We start from the raw sequence: 24376 nt of genomic DNA, 5'->3' as shown, positions 1-24376 counted from the left end.
TATATTTCTGCACCACAAGAATTGGGAGCCTGTGAGACGCTTCAGGAGATAAAGTCATGTGTACCGCAGAGCCCAGCGGACCTACATCCATATTGTGGCGCACACACGCACACAAAATAAACAAATGTAAAGTCAGTTAAGAGTTATTGGTTTTACAATTATTTGTTATCTCCAGGCCCTGTCTGCTTTTGCCTTTGTTTGCTATTTAAATTTCTTGTTAATATTATCATAGATTCCCACTATTCAGACTTGATTAGTGCTTATTCCTAGACAACATGGTTTTTACAGCAAATGAGACAGCTTGATAGCAGCTCTGCAGCCCACCACTGACGAGAATGTTTTCTTTTGAAAATGTAATTTGTGTAAGATAGGTTCTCGAATAGACCATGCTGATCTTGAACTCACTATGCAGCTGTAGGCAGACTTTGCTTTCCTGGCTGCCAGTCCCAATTAACCACACAGAGGCTTCTACTAATTACAAATGCTCGGCTGATAACTCAGGTTTATTACCAGACAACTCTTACAACTGAAATTAACCTGTGTCTGTTAATCTGTGTGCTACCACATGACTCATGGCTATACCTATCCTCCAGTGTGTCTTGCTCCCTCTGTGTCTGCTGATGTCTTTCTGACTCCACCATGCTTCATGCCAGCATCCTTACTTGGGTTGTCTCGCCTATACTTCCTGTCTGGCTCCTGGCCAATCAGCTTTTCTTAACAATGAGAGCAATTCATTTCCACAGTGTACAGGATTATTCCATAGTATGTAGTTAAAATGAACTTAACTGATTTTCCTGCCCCTACCTCCCCAGTGGATTGCAGACATGTGCCACCATCCCTGGCTTCACAAAAATGTTTTAAACTAGCTGAAGCATCGTTTTGTTTCAGACTGTGTCTTTGTCTGTGCCATTCTCCTGGCAGGAATTGCTTCTTGCCTCCTTCCATGTAATTCCCCTTAATGAGCCCTAGTATCAGCTGCTACCTGTGCCCTTTACTGGGTACCACCTGCTATTATAGTTTCCTTTCTGCTGTGGGAAGAAAACTCTAACCCAGTGATTCTCAACCTTCCTAAGGCTGCAACCTTTTGATACAGTTCCTCACTGTGGTGACCCCAAACCATAAAACTATGTCATTGCTACTTTGTAACTATAACTTTTCTACTGTTAGGAACTATAGTGTAAATATCTGATATGCAGGGTTGGGGTCACAACCCATGAGCTGAAAACTGCTATTCTGACCAAAATCACCTTGAAGAGGAATGGGCTTCTTACACTTGCTGGCCACAGCCCATCTTTAAGGGAAGCCAGGGCAAGAATTTAAGGCAGAAACTATAGAGAAGCACTGCTTGCTAACTCACAGCACCTCGTGCTCAGCTAGCTTCTGTATACAGCCCAGAGAAACTTACCCAGGGTTGGGTCCCCTCATAGCAACTGTCAATCAAAACCGTTCCCCACAGAAGTTCCCACAGGCCAAACCGATCCGGGCAATCACTTAGTCGAGACTCTTATCTACTGACTCTGGACTGTGTTGAGTTGGCAGCCCAAGTCAACTGTCACCCTCAGTCAGAGTGCTCTGACTTAGAGCAACCCTGCCATCGAGCCGTGTCCTATTATGATCCTTAGCCAGCTGTGATCTTCCCAATTCCTCTGTAAATGTTTCCAAGGCAAAACTACGGCTGTATTTATCTTCATTTGGGTCAGCCTTTTCAGTGTGTCAGAACCAGAAAGGCACTAGTTATGCATAGCGGATACTTGCTGAAAAAACACCAGACTACTGCAATGTGGTCAAATCTGCTCCCCTCCGTGGTGAACACCTCTTCCTCCAGCAGGTCATCCCTACGGAGAAACCCAGTTCTCATCACGAGTGGTCCTGGATTTTCAAAGTCCTTCTCATATCTTACCGTCAGTTTCCTGTGCAAACACTGCATTCTTGCTAACAGTAAGTCTCCTCTCTGAACGGCAACCCTCCTTTTATGGAACTTGAGTGGGCCAGCAAGCTATATGTGAGTGTGTCTGATGTATAGTTCACAGAACTGAGGAAACCATTTCAGTGCTCAGAATTGAGGCTTTGGGGGCACCGCATTAAGGAGTTTTACCCTGAATTCTTTCCAGAAGCTAATTGGGGCCATGAAGCCCACAGAGCACAGGTGTCCCGTGTTCTCTACAGCTCAGATTCCTACGTAAACATGCCGCTGCTTTCTCCAGCAAGGCGAGCTCCTGGGTGGTCCCATGGCTGCTTCAAAGGGGGAAATCCATGGGCCTTGTCTCTCATTGCCAATCACCTAACGACCGAGTCAGAACACAACTGGACTTTATTCTGGACTCTTGGTGACAGAGCCCATGAATTCTCACTTGACAGAGACCCACCCGGCATGACCAGATCAGGCTCCAACTCTAATTAATCAGCCCAAACAGAGAAAGTAAACCCAAGAGAAGCAGGTAACTTTGGAGGCTCAACAGATTTGTTAAGCATTGGCCATAGGTGTCACTTGGTGCTATGTAAGCGATTGACATTTTCCCTCAGAAATATGGAAACACCAAATAAACGGTCATTTTTTAAAAGCCCAGCTTTTGTGGCCTAGGCTGTAGATTTTTTCCAAGTGATAAACAGTTGGCAAACTTCTGTAACAGAGCCTCCATTATTCTCAGTCTAGAGGGGAAGGGGCTCTTCTGTGTCGACTCAATACTATGGACTTTACGAACCATAAGTGGTACAACTTTTTCCCTACTCAGAAAAAAATAAATATTAGTCTCGCCTTACAGAGGAGGCACTGGAGACTTGGAAAGATCCAGAAGTTATGCTCACTGCTGCGTTCTACAGTTACTAAGGTGTGCAAACCATTCAAACCCAAGTGTTCAGACACCCTGTACTCGGTACGTGGCCACGCGGTCCTGTTTCTAAAATCTGCTCTACCATGAGGACCTTGTGCTTGGAGTTGAGTGGTGCCTCCCCTCCCTAACCCTTTGGTTCTGCATCTTCTTTTCTGCCTGTCACTAGGTACCACCCACTTCCATTACAGCATCCTTGCCATATCGGCCACACTGTGTCTACCTTTCCTTAACATATGACATCATCCTTAAAAACATCCAGAAAACATGTAGATGATTGCTAGAATTGTTATCTGTGTCTTCCTCTCACCTGGACATGTGACTGTCAAAAGGAGTGTAGGCTAGGGAGTGGGAGGTAGTTTTTCACAGTCAGATCTGACAAGAACACGAAGTAGCTTAAGTCCTTTGGGTTGAGAAGACAGGAATAGGTTTTGTTCATAGTTTTATTCTCCTGATTCCTCTTGAAGCTCCTGTCAATCCAGGGCCTGGCTGAATCATAGTCACCACTTGGTTCTGTAAATGGGGTTTTAATGGAATACAGCCAAGTTCAGTCTTTGGCTGTTCACCGCCATGAACACCTTGAGGCCCAGAGGACCTAAAACACTTCCCGCAAAATTTGTCTGTTGACCCCTGCTCCAAGGCAACTATCACTGATATTCACTAGCGAATCTCCATGGCTTGACGTGAATTTAGATACTGACGTCTGGGCTGAAGCATCTTTAACCTCTTACAAGCCCGTACTGTGAAGATGCGAAACCTGAGCATCAGTATCCATCTTCTTTCCAGAAGGAAAGCTAGGAGCAAGGAATGGGCAACAGAGATGGGTGAATCAGCACGTGTGGTAAAAACAGGTGTTACCACTTTGCCAATTCTGACTGCATGGATGCTCACATGTAGTGACGTCTCCACGCCACACATTAGATGCATCTTGAGTAGTCTCTGAAGACACTTCACAGTGAAACCATGGAGGTGAGTCATGCCTGACTATATGGATATCAACAAGTATCGGAGATACTAATTAACTACGTAATTGTACCACTTTCCTCGTCGGTGTTTGTAAAATGTTGTTAGTGTCTTCTGTGAAAACTCCCTCTGGTCATGGAAGCTTGTGATTTTGTGAAGAATTAATTTGTTGACCAGTAACCTTATACACTCTGTCACGTAAAACAAAAGCGGAGCTGTGTCACCTCCCTGGAGGACAGTGTTGCTTGGACTCCGCCCCATCTCCATACCTTAGGACCTCTTATCATGGAATTACTTTTTAAAAAGTATTTCCATGTAATTAAGATGCATGTCTGAAAAAATGTGTATAACGTCCAAATCCCCAAACCTTGAGACCTACAGCCAGTTATTCCTTTTGGCGTCCCTGGGAACTTTGACTGCATTTTACATAGAGAATACATCTTTAGAAATTACAGGTTTATAAGCCTCCTGTATTCTCTGTAGGTCTTCATTTGGCTGGCTGACTAGTCACCTGGTCTTTAAACTTGAGCCAAAATTTGTCTGAATACAAGAAGGATTTCAAAAGTAGATAAAGACATCCAATCCCAGATGTACTGTTCAAAATGGTCATCTATAAATACATATGCACACATCTTTTAAAACACTCATTTGGTCTCTTTCCAAGTATCTATACTAGGAAGTGCACTGAATATAAATTATTTTCCTGTAGAGTTTAGAATCAAAACAGACATCTGTGAATCACAGAATAGAAATACATATGAAAATTTTTAAATGATTTGCACAGAGAGAAAAATACCTATGACTTCTAAATGGAAAGAGAGCATACCTGCTAGGGGAACAAAAAAGAAACATTATTCTAGAGGGAAGGCTTTGTTTCATGCATGCACACTGGAAATAGGTTGTAGGCACAACTCAGCAGAAAGTAGGAGCTGCCATTGTAATCATGCTTGATGGGGTGTGTGGTGGCTTAGATGAAAATGACCCCCATTTTATATGTCCATAACGAGTGGTACTGTTGGGAGGTGTGGGCTTGTTGAAGGAAGTATGTCACTGTGGAGGTGGGCTTTGGAGTTTCAGAAGCTCAAACCGGATCCAGAGTCACTCTCTTTTCCTGCTCCTGCCCATCCAGATGTAGAACTCTCAGCCACGTCTCCAGCACTGCATCTACTTGTACGCCACCACGCTTCCCACCATGGCGACAATGGACTAAACCTCTGAACTGTAAGCCAATCCCAATTGAGTGTTTTCCTTTACAAGAGTTGCTGTGGTCATGGTGTCTCTTCACAGCAACAGAAATCCTAAAGACAGGATATTTCCTTATTATTCTTCTTAGTTAATAAACGAATATTTTGTCTTCTTCATGTAACTAAAATGAATATTCAGCACATCTTTTAAAATGCTTCCTCTTTTTTTTCTTTACCTCAATATGTGTAATAAAACAGTTCAAGTTGGGTGGTTAATATTTAGTGATAGATGACTTCACTATTTCAAGCAGCTTACCAGACCATATGCTAAGAATCCTAAATAGTAGAATGTTCCCAGAGACAAGAAAATTTTGGGGGAACAAATTGAAGGTTTTGAAATTATTTAAAAGAAGACATATAGTACTTTGTATTGTTATATAATATCCATTACCCTGGAGTTTATTTAATGTAATAACAATTTGTCAATAGGTTAGTGGGTCCAAACAGGTCATTTAGTAAGTCAATTTTTTTTCTAACAAGTTAGTAATGTAATAGCAATTTGTGTTAGGGCAAAGTTACCTGATAAGCTAGTTACTCTGAAGAGAGGGAATCCTTAGGCCTTAGAACAATGCTGTATGGAGGTGGACAGATGGTTCTGTGGTTGACAACACTGGCTGCTCTTCCAGGGGTTTAATTTCCAGCACCTACACTGTCTCACAACCATCTGTACTGCTGACCCCTGGGGATCTAACGGCCTCTTCTGGCAGCCAGGGGTACTGCAGTTACTTGACATATAGACACACATGCATGCCAAACACTTGTACACATAAAATCAAAAAAGATTTTTAAAATTGAGAAAGGACTCAGTAAGTGGGTAAAAATACCTAATACTTTTAAAAAAAATAAATGAAATAATATACACAAGGGAAATTAAATGGCAGAGATTCACTTGGGTTTTGTGGATGTGTATGTGTGTGTGCTCATGTATGTGTACAAGTGTGTTTGGATGTGCAACTAGGTACGTGGGGGCCAGATAGATCAATGTTGGATGTTATCAGTCATTTCTACCCCAGTTTTTGAGACATGATCTCTCATTGACCCTGGTTGGGTTAGACAGGTTGACCAGCAAGCCCCAGGGACCCTTCTATCTCTGCCTCCTCAGCAGTGGAATTACAGGCACTTTCTACCTGAGGATCCAAACTCAGGGATCTCTTTCCATTTCCCCAGCACCATGGTGGGTACTGTTTTATACAGGTAAGGACTCTGACATGACACAAAGAAGGCAATTGGTATGCATGAAATAGGTATACATGTATCAAACAGATATACATGTATCAAATAATTATACATGTATCAAATAGGTAAACATATATCAAATAATTATACATGTATCAAAGATGGAAGAGCCACCCACCAAGCAGTCAACTTTCCCCAAATATGGTAGCAAAGAGTAGGAATAGATAGCAAGTTTTCATGCCTGCTCTGTCAATGCTACTCTGACCACTTACCATAGAAATTGAAACAGGAGTCACAGACTGCATACGGATCACCTTGGAACCGGACAGCATGGGAAAGCTGAACAGCAGTTCTCCTTTGAAACCTTCACTAGTGGAGCTGAAAATGATAAGGAGAGGGGAGTAGAAAGGACTGTCTGGGTAATGAAAGACATTAAATGTCACTGCCAAAACCATTCTCAATGTCTGTTTGTTTCATTTTGTTTCCCCACCCCTTAATTCGACACAGGTACCCACCAAAAAAATCTTTACAGGAGACTCTCTAAGATTCCTGAGTTTCCTTTGCAATTAGTTCAGATATTTTCAACGGATCGTGATAGATTTTAAATAAAAGAAAAAGAATGCTTTCTATTTTTAAATCCCAAGTATCCATGCAGAATACATGTCTCGCTAACTCATCTTTCTAGCAGAGGAAGCAAATATCAGATTCACAGCAATTCCTTTCACTATGATCTTTGTCTGTCCCTTCTTTTTCTTCCTGTTTCTGTCAGAAGGAATCCTGTGTCTTACTTTGCTGACAAAGACCTGCACTGGGCCCCTGGGATCAGGAAAGGCTTTTTCGCCTCCATGATTTAGGTAGCAATTTGGACATGTGGCAGCAGGGAGCTGAATAAGCTTATTTGCCCTCATCTTCCCTCCTGTTTAGAAGGGAGACCCTATTTCAGGGGGAAGAGACCAGTTAGCATCATCTGAGAAGCACAGAGCTTAGGTCTTTCATGACCAACACTGGTGATTAAATATTGAGAAAGACATTCGTTACACAAAAACCTGGTCTGCATTCATGAAACATTTTTAGTAAGATCTCTTTTCTTGAGATCCTGACCATCTGCTTGCCATTCTACCTATGTTTTTAATATTATCTGTCAAATATATGCTCTGTCAGCATAGGTACGAGAACATCTGAAAAATCTGAACATACAAACCTGTGAGTCCAGATGATGCAAGGTCTGGGGTCTGGAGGGAATTGGTGACTGCAGCCTCGCAAGTTAACTACCTGAAACAGAGCCACATCTCAACATGCTGTCATTGAACCACTTCAGAGTAAGTATGCAGGTATTTAAAAACTAGCAATCAATATTTTCTTAGACTCTACTGATACAAAACACAAGAGAGCAAAGGAGTAAAAGCAAAATATCAATGCACTGTCCTCTCATAGATACACCATTTCCAAAAGCAAAGGTAAGAGCAAGTGTAGATGAGTCTGATAAAGTAGTCCCACAGTAGCTCCGAATTGAGTATAATAAAGAGTTCTCACAGATCACAGTCATCTGCACGAGTGGGGAACAGGAACCAGATCCAGCAGCCTAGAGAGAGAGAGAGAGAGAGAGAGAGAGAGAGAGAGAGAGAGAGAGAGAGAGAGACTGTGTGAGCTTTACTCTACTTTTATAGTACAAAAGATCATGCCCAAATGGGTGGGTATCTCAAAGGCTATTGGCTGAAGGAGTTCCCATAGCACCTCCCCCTTTGTCTAAATAAGAGAGTTCCAAATCCAGTATAAAACCATATACAAAAAGAACAAATATCAAGTCTGAAAATTAAAATTACAACCAGCATAAACAATATCAAGCAAGAAACATATACTAAATGTTTCAATAATTATCCTATCCTAAGGAGTCTAAATCTCATATTAGAAATGGCTTGATTAAGTCATGAGAGGAAGGTAACTAGGACTATCTAGTCTTCAACCCCATCAAACACCTGAGAAGGGAAATAATATTACTTGAGTAAACAGGAAGTAAAATTAATCAACTTCCAAAATGTGCAACAAATGACAGAGACAACTGCCTACTTGGGCAATCACCCAAACTCTCATTTGCAGTGTTAGGGTAACCAACTTTGGCTAAGGCCTAGAGTAACTGACAGACCATTTTCAGGGGCAGGAAAATTTGAAAAATTGTCTTACCCTGTCTTGGCAAGGCCTGTTTGGCCATCTTTTCTCTTGTATCCTGCTTGTCCAGTTTGGACACCATATATTTTGTCAGTGGTCGAGGCATGGGTAGTTCCTTGACCAAAGGCCAGTTTTGCCAAGAAGAAAATAAACTCCAAGTGGAGTGTTTTTGGTGTCCAACATTTTCTCGGGAATAGATTGATGCTGACATGAACAATCATGTCTCACATCAACAGAACCTTAAGTTACCTAAATGCCATATTCTACAATTCTTTAAAGTGGTTGAAGATATCAATCTATGTGAAATACAATCTGTATGTATCTAAAGAACTTGAATAGTCTAACTATAAGTATGACAAATGTGGATGACTGTTGACCTATAATTCTTAATACCTATCTATCTTAAAGAGTAAGGCTTCATATTAGAATACTAAACAATCTTTAAACAACTGTACTGCAAATGAGAACAATGATCTCAAAATGTAAACAATGTATAAGTATCTTGATCAGAGGTTGAAATGTATACTGTGATATAATAAATATAACCTAAAATTGTATCAATATACAAAATGTCTAAAGCAGAGGTAGAGACATGCATGCATACAATATGACAAAATAACTTGCATAGGTGTGCAAAGATTGTAAACAGAAATAGGAGCATATTCAACATAGCAAGTATAATTTGAATTTGTATCAATACACAAGAATCTATACTGATGTAAATTGTCTATAAATAATAGCTCACAAGTATTCATTCTATTACTCATTTTTATTATTAGTGTGAGCAAGCTCACAGTAATCTACCCATTAAGAAAGGGCTGGTCAAGGCATGCGTTTTGCTCTACTTGTACCCAAATCTCTGTCTTTGTAAAAGCCTCTGCTGGGCTATTTCTCATGCTGCAGTCTCCATCTAGGGTAGGGTTGCCAGGCCCTCGCCTCACGCACTTCTCCCTGCCTCTGCCAAACACTTTCCCACTTTACTAGCACTTAGCCATGCCAAAAAACCAGCCCAGGATGCTGTTTGCTGGGACAAAGGATCCTAGAACTCTGCTGTCATTCTTCCATGGATAGAGGTCTCATCTCTCCCAGCTGCACCACTGATCCGCATTCTGCCTGTTCTGAAGACACTTGCTAGGGAAACACACCCTTACCAGGAATACGGGAAAAGATGTGTGGAGTCCTCCAGCCAGCTCAGACTTCTGCAGTGATGGAGAGGAAAACAATCTCCTCTGTTGCTTCAGGAAAAGGTCAGTGGTTTTGGCAAGAGAAGTCCGGAGTTTGAAACCTGATGCTTCCATCTCTCACAGCGGCACCACATACACTTAGCTTAATTTCATTTTCGGTGTTTGTTCACGAAAGAGTGGAGTGTGTGTCAGATCCCAAGCACCTTGCAGAGCTCCTTTATAAAATATCCCTGGGCCGACACACAGTGAATAGCAAGAAATACTGCCTTTCATTTTTCACATCTAATCTAATAAAAAGAAATGTTCTCTTAGGGTTTTTTTTTAAGTCTGTTGTCTTTTTAGAAATATTTCATCATCACTGCTGGGCATCGCACCCTGACCCTTGGAGGAGCTTTCCTCTCTTTTCTGTAGAATCCTACATCTAGGTAAAAAAGTAAAAAAGCTATTTGTCCGTATCTGTTTCTAGAGTCTCCAGTTGAAGCAGAGTATAACTTAAAGTCTCTCCGAGGCCATGACTGCTGGAGAATATGAAGACCCTCAGTGGCTGTGACTGTCTTACAGCCAACTGCTGAGGCTGGTGTGACCTAGCAGAGCAGGATCAGAGGTCATGGACCAAAGCCATCTGTTCTGAAAGAAATGGCACAAGCGACAAGCCCGGCTGACAAGCTGTGGGGGTGATTGTCAATGCTTTGTTACCTTAAGCACAAACTAGAGTTTATGAACAGAGAAACCTGTGCAAGTCCCTCCGTGACTCAGGGTTTGAAACCCCCAGCTCCCAACCTGGTGCCAAAAACAGTGTCTTTAATGCTCACTGTGTGAGCGCATGAATGACCCCGGACACAAGGAGCTCGGGATGAAGTATCCTGGAAATCAGTGTCGCTTTAGTCATTTCCACAGGCCAATTTCATTTAGAAGAATTGCGTCCTGGGACTGGGAACACGGTGCTTGCTGACCAAACCCGAAGCGACCCTGGAATCAAGGAGCTCTCTTGTCAGCCAGTCTAGCAGAACCTGCCACCTCCAGGTTCACCGAGAGACACGGTGAAAAAGTGCCCTCACTTTTTCACAATGGAAGAAATTACTGGAAACCTGTCTCTCATGGCAGACGCTCACACACGCACCTCCGATCGAGCACATGGCGAACTCTGTTCAACAGTCCAATGACACAGATTTATTTTTAAACTTCCAGTCTCCAAACACATGTAATTACTTCTCCTGACAGTGAACAACGTCATCACAAAGACGTCTTAAGGGAATTTGTGTCCTTCAAGTAGTCTTTTCCCATTGCTTCACAGGCCGTTTGAGGGAGTGCTCCATGGTGTCTAGGGCAGCAGCTTTAGCTCCGCTGTCTCCTGGGAAGTTAGCTCTAGAACTATTTTGGAAGCGTAGCTTATTCGCGCGCTAATTTATATGTTGTCAGGTTCAGGCTTCCATGCACTGGGTTTGGGGCTCTCTAGAAGGGCACACCTGGATGCTTTGGGGATAAAAGGATATACAAAGAGAGTTGACCGAGCGGATCATCTGATACAGTTTTACTCATAGAGTCCACATTTTCTGAATGGGATCAAGATGGCCAGGTTTGCAGTAGGGCTGAAACGCTGGTACATCTGTCTGCAGAGTGGGAAGGCCTTGCTTTTTCTCAAGAATTTTGCCTTTGCAGATCCCAAGCACTTAAGGGGGACTTCCGCCCTCCTCTAGAATGGCTACAACACAGAGCCTGTCTTCAGTTAGAAGGTTATGCCCACCCCCACCCCCTCTCCGCAACATTCTCTGTAGGTTATACCTTGACTATCCAAGTGTGAAAAATGACAGAATTTAAACAACAACGGATTCTGCTCACTGCTGGGGGAGGCTCTGTCCTCAGACGTTTGGCCCTGTTGAAGCCTCTTCTCTCCCTTTCCCCCACTTTTCTTTTCAGGGAAACAAAGCCCTTTCCGGTCCCAAGAAGGGATCAGGCACCTGTGAAATGGGAGGGTGCTGTGTCAGCCCTCAGTTTTTAGTCCACACGAGACTTGCTTCAGTCATGAGTGACAGTCACCGGGTCCGCCTCATCTCTTGCCAACATCTGCCTTCCTCGAGCCCTGTTCTATAGTGTTGGATTGGACCCAAGGAGCCACACAGGTAAAGCTGATCCGTGTTCTGCAAGAAGATTCGGATTTTAGAAAACAGTCTGCATTACCTTCCGGGAGCCCTCTCTTCCCGGCCTGGACAACTCCACTCCTCCAGATCATTGTTGTAGCCCCGAATTCCCACAAGCCTCTACGCCAGTTATGTTTTGCCACACATGTTGCTAACAGGATGGAAGTCGTTTCTCTGTATAGAATTCTAGGTCAGAGCTCCGTATCTGGCAAGGTGTTCTATAAGATCTCAGAGCGGCGCGGAGACCATCGTGTGGCTCTTCGGAGTGAGGTCACTGTGCTGACACCCACATTCTATACAGGATGGAGGAGATGGAGAAGGGTGACGGAAAGGCACCTACATGCTGTCCACAAAGGACCATTTCTGCTGTCATCCACCCAAGTTTAAGTGCACGGCCCTTCTGTGGAGGGGAAGGTGACCACAAGGTTGCAGGGAAGCCCGTGCTACAAATCATACGACACAGCATTGCTATTGCTCTGGAAGACATGGTAGACGACATGGTTAGCAAAGCCCTCTGTGTCCTACTGTCCTCATGGAGTGTGGAGTATCACAGACAAAGCAACAGCTTTTATTTCTTCTTCTTCTTCTTCTTCTTCTTCTTCTTCTTCTTCTTCTTCTTCTTCTTCTTCTTCTTCTTCCTCTTCCTCTTCCTCTTCTTCCTCTTCCTCTGTTTTAGAAATCACTGTAAAATATGAATTTTTCTTCACCATATGCAGGTCAAGGAAGTACTCATATTTTTCTAAAATAAGTTAAATCTGTGATCAGGTTGCCTATGAAAAATTCAATATTCTTTTCTCGCTGCTACCTTCCCAGGGACACATAGAAGCAGGGCTGGGGTTGAGACTCTTCTCTCTTCTGTGTGGGCTCTGGGAACTGAGAAATGTACCTCTGTCATCACAGTGGCCCACGGAAGAGCCACTGTGTCCTCCAATGCATGTAGAGAGAAGGTACTCCACTGGGGTTCTTCCGAGGCTTGAACATAAGGGTGAGTCCTTGCCAAACTGGAATAACAGCCTCAATGTCTAGTGCACAGGTGTCCCTTGAATACTGTGAAACCATTTATTTCTATAACCACGCGTGGAGGCCCAAAGAGGCCAAAGGTCGAGCGTTTGGGACTTGTTTTTAGTTCATTCAAGGTTATTGTGCTTCCAACTCAAACAAAGTTCCCACCTAATTGTAAATCTCCAGAGTTCTGCTCTCTCAAGGCTGTTACCAACACGCATGACCTTGTGCTCCTGAAATAGGGAAGTAGTTGGTTCCTACCTAAAAAAAAGTCTAAGGATCCTACTAAGTTCCAGTTCCCTCTATGGAAATAATTTGGGATTCACCAGGAGTGGTTTGCCCACAGAGTGTTTGGTCTAGGGTGTGAGTCTAGGGCAGGAGTGATGAATGTAGCCTGTGACTTTCAATTTGTATGTTGATGCAATCTTTTGTTTTACTCCTTTGTTTTTGGGTCAGGGGTATATTTACCAGTTGGAAATTAAACATGGACAAATTTTCGGTACTCAACTGAAAAATTCCCTCCCGAATCTATCCTACATGTTTTTGAGTTTTATGATTTTCATTGACGTCTTTGTATTCTTTACTATATTTCTAAATGCCCATGCCTCCACTCTGGAGAAAGGTATTTTTGTTGAGGCTGGCCCCCCACAACCGTGGCACCACCTTTGATTCCCTTCCCAGGACTGCCACACTGCCTCTGTCCCAGAGCTAGCCTTTCCTGCCCTTCTAAGTCTTCTAGAGACATCCTCTGAGATCTCCAAATGCAGATCAGTCCAATATCCTATCTTGGGTTTCTATTTTTATGTCAAATACCATGACCAAAAGCAACTTGGGGAGGTGACTTAGTTACTTTTCTATTGCTATGATAAGACAACATGACCAAGGCAACTTACTGAAAAAGAGTTTACTTGGGGCTCACAGTTCCAGAAGGTTAGAGTCCATGACCGTCATGGCAGGGAGCTAGGTGCCAGGCAGGCATGGCGCTGGAGCGGTAGCTGAAGAGATGGGAAGTTAGGAAGACAGACAGAGAGATACAGACAGACAGAAAAACAGACTGACTGGAAATATCTAAGTCTTTGGAAACCTCAAAGCCCACCCTCACTGACACACCTCCTCCAAGGCCACACCTCCTCATCCTTCCCAAACAGTTTCACCAGCTAACTAGGTACCAAGCATTCAAATATAGGAGACTGTGGGGTGCCTTTCTCGTTCACAACACCGCAGGAGGAAAATTTTTGCTTTTAATCTTACACTTCTAGGTAATAGTCCAGTACCCAGGGTTGTCGAAGCAGGCCCCCACAACAGGAACCTGCAGGCAAGAACTGGTGCGGAAGCCATTAAGGGCTTGCTATGTGCCCCACCTCTACCCTGCTTGCTCACCATCTGCTTAGGGATGGTAATGCTCACAGAGGCCTGGACTCTGCCACATCAATCAAGAAAATGCTCTATAGACTCGCCTACCAACAATCTGATGGAGACAGTGTCTCAAATGAAGTTTTTTTTTCCCCCCAGATATCTACAGCTTGTGTGAAGTCAGCTGGAAAAAGAAATCAATTAGGACATGACCACTCAAGGCACCAAAACATGTGTTAGCCGTGTGTGTGTGTGTGTGTGTGTGTGTGTGTGTGTGTGTGTGTGTGTGATTCTGGCCCACCCTTTGTACTGTTGTCCCGAGTTTCTCATTTTATTTACTCTTATTCGGGGGCATTTATAACGCAGCCCCAGACCACGTGGACCATTTTCACCAGCAGTTATTTTGCTGACAGTATCACAAATCGACTCTGACTTTCTGCTAACAGAGCTCTGACAGGAAGGTTAACTAGTTAAGGGTTTATTCCCTTATGTATAGGAAGGCCGGTATAAGTTCAGCTCATAGCCAGTACAGAGGCTCCAATACAGAGGCTCCATGGTATCATTGGGGATTCGGTGCCCCATGTCTTTCTACTCTCCCACCCTGACTCACGTCCATCATCAGTAACCCAATATGGCTGCTCGAGTTCCCGCCGTCACCTTTAGACCCAGGCAGGAAGAAGGGATCAGGGCTTAAGAAGTGGAACGCTGTTCCCAAAGCAGTCTTTTCCTTTTGAGTGGTGGGATATTTGTACACCGTGAAGCCGTGTTGCTCTGAGGTAAGGAAAAGCTGAATGGGCGATAGCCGGGCGGGAAAGGTAGGCGGGACTCCCGCTGGGCAGGAGAGACAGGCGGGACTTCAGGACAGAGAGACAACGCTGGGAAGAAGGCTGGGTCGCCAGTCAGCCATGGGGGAAGCTGGATATGTGGTACAGAGATGAGGTATATCATGTGCTGGAACATAGATTCTAAAGTATGTGTTAAGTTATAAGAACTAGTTAGTAACAAACCTAAGCTAAGCCTGAGCATTCGTAAGTAATAATAAGTCTCTTTGTCGTTATTTGGGGCTGACGGAAAAGAAAGTATGATAGATACAATGGCTATCTTTAAAAATTCTAGCAAACAGCTGCCAGTGGTGCACGCCTTTAATCCCAGCACTCTGGAGGCAGAGGCAGGTGGGTCTCTGTGAGTTCGAGGCCTGACTGGTCTACAGAGCCAGTTCCAGGACAGGAACCAAAAGCTACCAAGAAACCCTGTCTCAAAAAATTAAAAAAAAGAAGAAGAAGAAGAAGAAGAAGAAGAAGAAGAAGAAGAAGAAGAAGAAGAAGAAGAAGAAGAAGAAGAAGAAGAAGAATAGGAAGAGGAGGTGGAGGAATAGAAGGAGGAGAAGAAGGAGGAGGAGGAGGAGGAAGACTGGCAAATAATTTCCTTTATGGCAGTTGTCTAAACATTCCCACATTCCACAAGAGAGGCTGGAAGGTATAGTCTTTTCTAGATGCATTGTTGAGTCAACAAACAAACAAAAACAAAACATAACATCTGTCTGCTGCATGCCACTAACTCACGCCTGTGCCACTTTGGAGTGCTGGGTTTTTACAGCTGAGCAAAGCCCCTGACTTTATTAGGACCGAGTTATCTTGGCCTCTGTTGGTCTCTGACAGTCCTTGTGGCTTGGTATTATTCTCCAGAGCTCATTTGTTTTTAGCTGAGAAGTCAGCGACTCAGTGGGCTTTTTAAAATTGTTTTATTGAGCTATATATTTTCTCCACTCCCCTCCCCTTATACCCTCTCCCATGATCCCCATGTTCCCAATTTACTCAAGAGCCAAGGTCTCTCTGACTCTCTGTGGGCTGTTGATTCAAGGAGAAGGTCAGAAATTGCCTTCAGCCACTGCCCTCGACAGCTTGGAAGAGCCCATTTCTCAGTTCAGAAGAGCAAGCTCTTTGAACACATTTTTCCTTTGTTTCTTCAACTGCCAGAAAGATGTAGTTTTTAATTTAAAAAAAAACCTGGAGGACCCAGGTTCCTCCAGCTTTTGGTTCCCAGCTCCCAAGTTGGGTGCGTTTCCAACCACACCTGAGTCTCACACCTCCGAGGGCACCTGCACACACGTCCATACCCACGTGCGTGTTCTCACACACACATACATATAACTAAATATAAAATTGAAAACAGACCCAAGGAGACTTCTCCACCCATTCCTGCCCTTCCCCCACTGTGTTCCTTTTCCTTTAAACTGAAGACTAAATGGCTACTTTACAGACACGAGACCTAAAACCAGTGAGATGTAGCAGCCTTCAGGTCTACTTTCTAAAAGGAACTCTAGTTGAAGACACCATTCTACAATATATGGATATATCAGACAACAGACGTGTCGTGGCCATCCATACATGTGCACATGCGTGTTTACTGCTTGAGTCGGCAGTGTGGACCTGGGAGGGTGGGAGCCTAAAGATGAGGTAGATTAAAGTCTCAGGCAATAGTCAACTTTGTTCAGAGTATCAGACAATTTATACTCTGAAGGCTCAGATGAATCACATGACTAAGGTCTCCAGCGACAGGGACAAGCCACACATGGCAAAACCGTGTGTTTCCGTAGAGGCACATGAATGACAACAGCTGAAATGAGCTCGCTCCTGCCCACTCCACCTGGAATCGGGGAGGTGTGACTGTGCTTTCCACGAACAATTCCATGGTTTTGAAGAAACTGTCATCACAAGACTCTTGTCTTGCTTTTTCTAGGTTTTCTCACAAGCACTGAGAAAACTGTGTTCTGACATACTATATAATTGTTTTTATCCTAAAGAAATTTAAACTATGTAATAAAATATGTGTGATAGAATAATAAGCAAAGTTATAGAATTTTGATGAAAGGAAGAAAAATAAGAGTTGGGCCTAATCTATGAAGCCGTTATCAATTGTTTACATTGGCGATTGGACACAAAATGTAAAATTATGAATAGCCTTAGACAAAAATGTGAATAGTGTTTCATTAAACTTCCAAAGAATTTTAAAGAAGCCGCTTCATTTAATGCTCTTGCTAAAGCCTATTAGTCCGTTGCTTCCCTGTGCTTCATTTGTGTGCTCAAGTGAGTTTTCAGAAAACACAGGAAGCCAAAACAAAAGAAAGGAAGGCCAAAACTTAAATATTGTTTGTAAGGCTGTCTCCTGGCCTTTGCAGAAGACCTTGGAGTCATCTCTCCCCGTAATGGTATTAGTTCTCGATTTAGAAATGGTAGGTAGGGTTGCCATCCTCGGAGGGGGAAGATTTAGTCAGCAAACGTTGGAAAAACTGTTGTTCCATTAAACCTTGTTCTGATTTGGAGATTTTGACCATGAAATAGCAATACTGCAGGGCCCAGCAACAAAGGGTTACTTGGCCCTTAAACCAGCAGTAAATCTCAGAGAAGATGGTCGCCATCCCAGTTTCCCTGCTCACGCTCTCTCATCCTCGTTCACAAAATACCCTTTGGGGTCCTCTTCTCCCACTGCAGGAAGTGGGACCCTTTGCCCCTTGGAAAACCTGCACTCTCTGTTGGGGACAAAAGGGCCCAGCTTTCTCCCTTGGGGAAAGGGAAATTCCTCGCATTCCTTCTTCATAAATTAGTCTGTCTCTCTCTTTGTGTGTGTCTGTCTGTATGTCTGTAGTTCCCTCCCTCCTTCTCTCCCTCTCTCCTTCCCTCCTTGGGTGGCTCGTCCCTGTCGTGAGGTTGGTTATGCAGTCATTGTGGGCATGTGGGTACACAAGAGGCCTTTAGGACTTTCAGCTTTCTTCCCTGTTAAGTGTTCCTACTGTTATTTGGGTTATTTGGGTTAACGATGTAGATTAGGAAGAGGTGGCTAATACAGGTGGCCCTGGAGGATGTAGCAGTCTGATGAGCTAGTCTTTTTTTTTTTTATCTCCTGTTTTGTTGCTGATGGCTGAGGTTGGAGGTGGTCTGTGGTGGCCTGTAGCTGGCACTTTACAGAGCTCAGGATCTGCTCTGGTAACCTGCAGTTAGTTGTCCCTGGAGAAGGCAGCTTCTGTCTGGGTGTCAGCACTGAAGTCTCCCAGTGAACACCGAGGGAGCAGAACTCCAAGACGCCCTCCATGTCCCTCACATGCAATGCCTACACCTGTGTGTCCCAGGTTCCTCCGCTATGGTGGCACTTGGGAATGGGATGGGACAGTTGCTCTTGAAATAGTACTAGAGTAGTTTAGTGCTGTGGGACAATGGTCTTTTATCCTGTCAGTTGTATTCTTTTTAATAAAACACTGGTTGGCCCGTAGCTGGGCAGGAAGTATAGGTGGGGCAACTAGGCGGGAAGTAGAGGCAGGGCAATGAGAATTCTAGGAAGAGGGAAGATTCATTCTGCAGTTGTGACCCAGCCTCACAGGAAGCAAGATGTGACTGCCTCGCCAAAAAAGGTACCAAGCCACATGGCTAACACAGACAAGAATTATGGACTAATATAAGTTATAAGAGTTAATAAGAAGCCTGAGCTACTAGGCAACCAGTTTATAATTAATGTAGACCTTTGTGTATTTCTTTGGGATGGAACGGCAGCAGGACTGGATTGGACAGAAACCTCAGTCAACAGAATGGCACTCGGTCAACAGTTTAGACTCTGCAGAAGTCAAGGAATGCTTCATGCCTGGCTTTGTGGAAGAAATTAGCTGCCAACCAGGTGCTGAGATCTCTAAAGTTGGCACTGGTATCTAAAAATGAGCCTTGACAAATAACCAACAGGCATCACCTAGCCACTGTCCTTTGCCAGAGAAGAGGGTTGGGCTTCAGAGACCAATAGCACATCCTTACTTCAGCCTTGAGACTGCAGCCAGGGTTTCTGGTGCACAGAACTTGTGACATAAAACATGAGTATCGTTCACCTGGTAGGGACTGTAGTGAATTTGTTACATTGCAATAGAAGAGTAATTCCCATTGTCTTCTAGGTTCTGTTGGACCCCAGGTAGGGAGGTAGAAAGTTCAGTTTCTCTGATTCTTATCATTATTATTGTGTTAGCTAGGATCTTTTTATGTTGCCCAGATGGTCTACAGTTTGCAGCCTTCCTGCCTCCTGAGTATTGAGATGGGTATATGCACACTTGGTGCAACTTCAGGCTCTATAGAGTGAGTGAGTGTTTGATCAGGTTTGAGCTTAGGGATCAGAGGAAATTCATCTGTAAAGAGGAACCAATAGTACCTATCTTTCCCATCTAGACATGAGTGTTCTTGTGGAATTTATTGCTACCAGAGGGGACAAAGGTTCCTAACACTTTTCCTGCAATGGTTGAATTCAAAACTATTTCAGATTTCAGAGTTTTTCAGACTTTCAAATACCTGCATACCATTGAGAATCAGAAACTTTAAATTGGGATTTAGAAAATTTGAGATTTCACAGTTTGGGGAGTCAGGTTGCTTAGCTAAGTTAAGCTCGTTTAATAACTGCAGCGAGGAGACAGATCAGCAGAGAGAAAGCTGGCCATAAGCAGAGCGCTTGTGCTGCTTATCCGGGGATACTGTATGTAGTGCAGATGGAAAACCTCACTTCCGGGTCCTAATAGAGATGTGTGAAAACGTCGGACTGGGTCAGGTATGAGGGAGGTCACACTTGGGAAGGACGCACCTCCACATCACCGCTCACGTTACCGCTCCGTATGTCTAGTGTTAAGCCTTTGTACCTCATTTCTTTAAAAGCTCCCAGTTCAACAGCCACCACGATGTCCAAGACCCCTTCTACACTCTGCGGGGAAACCTCCGTTTACAGAGGACCGGTGGGCTCTCCTTTCCCTGTTCTCACGCCTGGGAAGCAATGACACCACCAGGCCTTCCCTACACCTGCAGTGGGAAGGGGATCCGATCAAATGCTCAGATGTAACCCACCCAATGAGAAGCGAGAGTCCTTTCTTTGCTTCTTTCACACTGTCACTCACATTTATTCAAGGTGACTGTATAAATGCAAATTTTTACATCCCACTTCTACCTTCTTTCCTGGAGCTCATTTTACTTTTCCCTCTGTTTCTTTTTGTCTTGTTTCTCAGGCCCACGGCGTCCCCGTTGCTTTAGTGGTCTAATTGTACAGTGGCATATTTAAAAGTCATTATTCTCATCATCTATTAAATGCTGTCCTGAGCCGTTTAAAAAATCGGGTGAGGCATTTTTGCGAAAGCATTTAAGATGTGGGCTGCCAAGGAATGCGCCGCTGCGGGAGCGTCTCTCTCTAATCTCCGACTCGCAATTGAAAATGGATTCAGGGTGGGTACCTGTGAAGACAGACCAAATTGATCTCCCAGGAACTGCAAGCACTGGGGAGGGGGAGACATTTGGTCTGGACATGCTGTATCTATTAATCTTGGGAAGCATTTTTTCAATATGGAAATGAGCTAACTCACCTTGGCCTGCATATGCTGTCCCTTAGAGCACTAAAGAGCAGATGCTGAACACTGCAGAGCTATTAAACACCTAAAGTCTCCAAGCTTGGGAGTCTGGAGAACCCCATGTATTTTGTTTGCAAGTTTCATTGGTGTAAATCAGTGGTTCTCAACCTTCCTTACACGGTGACCCCCTTTTATACAGTTTGTCAAGTTACAGCGACTCTCTACCCCCCACCACTATAAACAAATTCTGCTGCTGTTTCCTAACTGTCATTTCGCCGCTGTTATGAATCATCATGTAAGTATTTTTGGAGACAGAGGTTTGTCAGGGGTTCACGCCCCACAGGTGTAAGTCCGTCCACCACAGCCGACCGCAGACCGCAGTGAGGTTGCAGAGGAGGGAGGAAATGTGCAATGGCATACCTTCATGTGACACCCGACAGATACGATGACATAGGCGGCCCCGGGAGGGAAGCAATCAATCACACGGTGAGTAAAATGACAGGAAGCGATGATGATCTTTGAATGACGCCATCCTTGAGTGACCCTGGGGATAGTTCCAGGACGCCTCTGAAGATGCTCAAGTCTGTTATATAAAACAACATAATATTTGCATGGATCTTACGCACATTCTCCTATATGCAAATGTAGCTCCTATGTTGTTGGTGGGTTTTCTGTCCTGCCCGGTTCCCACAATTGTTAAGTCCCGAAGAAATCACACAGAGGTCTACAACTATAAACTATAAACGAATTGGCCCATTAGCACAGGCTTTTTATTATCTCTTACAACTTATATTACCCCATTATTCTTGTCTATGCTAGCCACGTGGCTTGGTACCTTTTTCACTGAGGCAGTCTAACATCTTGCTTCTTCTGTGGCAGGCTCACAACTGCAGAGGAATGGGCTTCCTCCTTCCCAGAATTCTCCTGTTCTCCTTGATCCACCTCTACTTCCTGTCTGGATGTGTCACCTATACTTCCTGCCTGGCTACTGGCCAAAAATATAATTGGCAGAATACAGACTATGGTCCTACACTACTATGTGCAAATAGTTCTTATATTTTTATTATTTAGGGAATGATATGGAAAAGTTATCTGTACATATTCGGTATGGATAAATTCTATTAAATTTTTCTACCCAAGGTTGATTAAACCTACGATTTAGAACATGATAATCCAGAACACCTGACTGTAGGAGGCTATGGGGTTTATCTTTCTTTTCAATATAATTTGTTTGGTTGTGATTACATTGTCACTTAACTTTGAATAAAGCAAGTGGGAAATACCAGTTCCCTTGAACCACTAAGTCCCAGTCAACAGTTAAATGATTAAACCAGGGTCAGCTGCTCCATTCTAGATGGAGCCACCAGAGCCCAGGAAATGAGCAAGAGGATCCCAGTACTTCTAGAAAATAGGACAAGTTCAACCATAGACCACAGAGGGTGTACTTGAGGTGACTTTCATCACCTTCATTTAAATGGGAGGATTCCTAAATTAGAACATACGGAGGATTTTCACCTCAACACAAGCATCCGAAAAGGAATCCCACAGAGGACTCCTGAGCTTGGGAGCACAATCTCTGGATCTGATACTGAATAACAAGCAAGGGCCCGAGAGATGGAATGGAGGCTGGGGAGATGGGATGGAGGGTGGGGAGTTGGAATGGAGGCTGGAGAGATGGAATGGAGGCCGGGGAGATGGAATGGAGGCCGGGGAGATGGAATGGAGGCCAGGGAGATGAAATGGAGGCTGGAGAGATGGAATGGAGGCCGGGGAAATGGAATGGAGGCTGGAGAGATGGAATGGAGGCTGGAGAGATGGAATGGAGGCTGAAGAGATGGAATGGAGGCCAGGGAATGGAATGGAGGCTGGGGAGATGGAATGGAGGCTGGAGAGATGGAATGGAAGCCGGGGAGATGGAATGGAGGCTGGAGAGATGAAATGGAGGCCGGGGAGATGGAATGGAGGCTGGGGAGATGGAATGGAGGCTGGGGAGATGGAATGGAGGCCGGAGAGGGGTCTCAGAGGTTAAGAACACTGGCTGTTATTCCAGAGGTCCTGAGTTCAATTCCCAGCAACCACATGGAGACTCACAACCATCTGTAATGGGATCTGATGCTCTCTTCTGGTGTGTATGAAGACAGAGTACTCATGGACATAAAACACACAAATAAATAAATCTTTAAAAAGATAAGAATAGCAAGCATCACATCCACAGTCATTGATGCACCACTGAGTCTGCAACAAATTTCAGTCTCTAGGAAGCTGGAAAAATTAGTGTTTCCTGGAGCTCATAGCACTGCCAAAGAGGGCCAGTGTGGGATACACCAGGAGCGATCCCCTGAAGAAAGATGTGATCCCATGAAGGAAGAGAGAGACTCCAACACCCCCAAGGGCAGTTCTAATCATGCAGCTGACTATGGATGAAGGTGGGAGCTAGCTGCCTGGTCAGGCTTCAGCAGGTGCTAGCCACAGCCCTGCCTGAGAGCATCTATCTGCTTAGGGACTACCAAGACCACGTTACAGATTCACTTCCCATCCTCTCTGCCCCTCTCTCCGGCTCTCCAAGGCTCGGAAGGTGGAGCAAAAAGGCAGAGGAGGGAGAAGGTGGAAGAGAACGCTCTGAAACTGATACAGGAAAACTGACTACCATCGGTGACAGTGAACTATGGACTACAGTGTCTATGAGAGTGGGTGGGTTTCACCAGCAAAATATAACAGTTGTTTGTTTGATGGCTGTTCGGGAGCAGTGGGAAAAGCTGGACAAACTGCTCAGCATTTCATCTGGGGGAGGAAAGAGAAGAAATCTAGAAAACAGATTAGAAAAGTAATAAAAGCACTGGAAGCGTTGCTTTTCTCTACTGAAGCAGAATTAAGGAGCCAGTTGCATGCAGACTCCCCTAACCCTTGAGATGGGGTATCATGTAGCCGAGTGTAGCCTAGAATTGTCTATGGAGCCAAGGATGACCTTGAACTCCCGATCCTTCAGTGCTGTGATCGCAGGTATGTAGCTCCATGCTGCTCTATCTAGTCCTGTGGAGCCAACCCTGGGTTTCTGGCTTCTACCCAGCGAGATACATTCCTAGCTCTTGCCTGGACTCTCTGAGTTCTGTCCTTGAAACTCCTAATCAATTATTAGTTAAAAGAGTGATGGGAATAAGCCACATTTGTCAGTGTGAAACTTTTGGGAGAAAAATCTATAGTGATAACTCTTTGTTGAGAATGTTCACACAGTCCGCAGCCCAAGGGTTCCGATTAGGAGAGGTCTTTACATTTTCTGCTCAAGTTCATAGAGTAGAATTGCAGCCTGGCCAGGTTGTTTGAGGGGCATGTTGGGAACATGTGTAGTCCCCTGGTTAAGAATATTTGCTTTTCTTCCACGGGACAGGTGTTCAATGTCCAGGCTTACACACACCTATAATTCAAGCCTCCAGATCCAGCGGATCCAGCACCATTTTTTTTTTTTTACTCTGAGGGCACTCACCCACAGAGCACACACACACACACACCCCACTTTTAAAAGAAAAGAAAGTCCCCTGTGTCATGCACTAGCCATGTGTCTATTGAAACACTCATTTGCAGCAACGACTGGACACAGAACCTATTGAGGTTCCCAGTCATGGAGGCCACACTAGGCCTTTCCAGAAAATTGTGGTACCAGGCTGCATCCGTTACTCTAGACACACTGTCCAAGAAAGGAAGCAGACCAATAAGAATAGACTTGGAGAGTCAGAAGAAGAAAGAGGGAAGGCTGGACCTTGACCTTGCAAACTCTAAGGCTACTCTGTGATGGGTGTGCAAGCTGAGGCGCCCATAGAGCATACCAGATCTGAGAAAAGGCCACAGCACAAATGCTGCACTAAGTACCCACTGTCTGTCCACTGCAGCATCACACACAGAGAGTGTGTGCATGGGGGAGGGTAACAGTGAGCTTGAGACTGCCATGAGCAGGGGGGGAGGGGATCCTGGC

At 44.3% G+C, this 24376-nt stretch overlaps 1 long non-coding RNA gene across 3 annotated transcripts in view; it reads right to left on the bottom strand.

Annotated features, from left to right (window-relative positions):
* The window catches only part of LOC146889837 (uncharacterized), a 67615-nt gene that overhangs the window by 2489 nt on the left and 40750 nt on the right, over nt 1–24376 (bottom strand). For 2 of the 3 annotated variants that reach the window (XR_014999741.2, XR_014999743.2), the window contains exons 2-4: nt 20830–20992; nt 7413–7483; nt 6484–6589 (exon numbers count right to left, since the gene is read on the bottom strand). This is a non-coding gene — a long non-coding RNA (uncharacterized LOC146889837). Of the gene's footprint in view, nt 1–6483; nt 6590–7412; nt 7484–7744; nt 7794–20829; nt 20993–24376 lie in introns of all 3 variants that reach the window. The other variant, XR_014999744.2, reaches the window with a different exon arrangement.

The sequence above is a fragment of the Myodes glareolus genome, chromosome 26 (assembly GCF_982192425.1).
Source record: "Myodes glareolus chromosome 26, mMyoGla1.1, whole genome shotgun sequence".
In the NCBI taxonomy this organism is placed as follows: Eukaryota; Metazoa; Chordata; class Mammalia; order Rodentia; family Cricetidae; genus Myodes; species Myodes glareolus.
The sequence above is the reverse complement of the archived record's forward strand: the minus strand, read 5'-3'. Positions and strand labels throughout refer to the sequence as shown.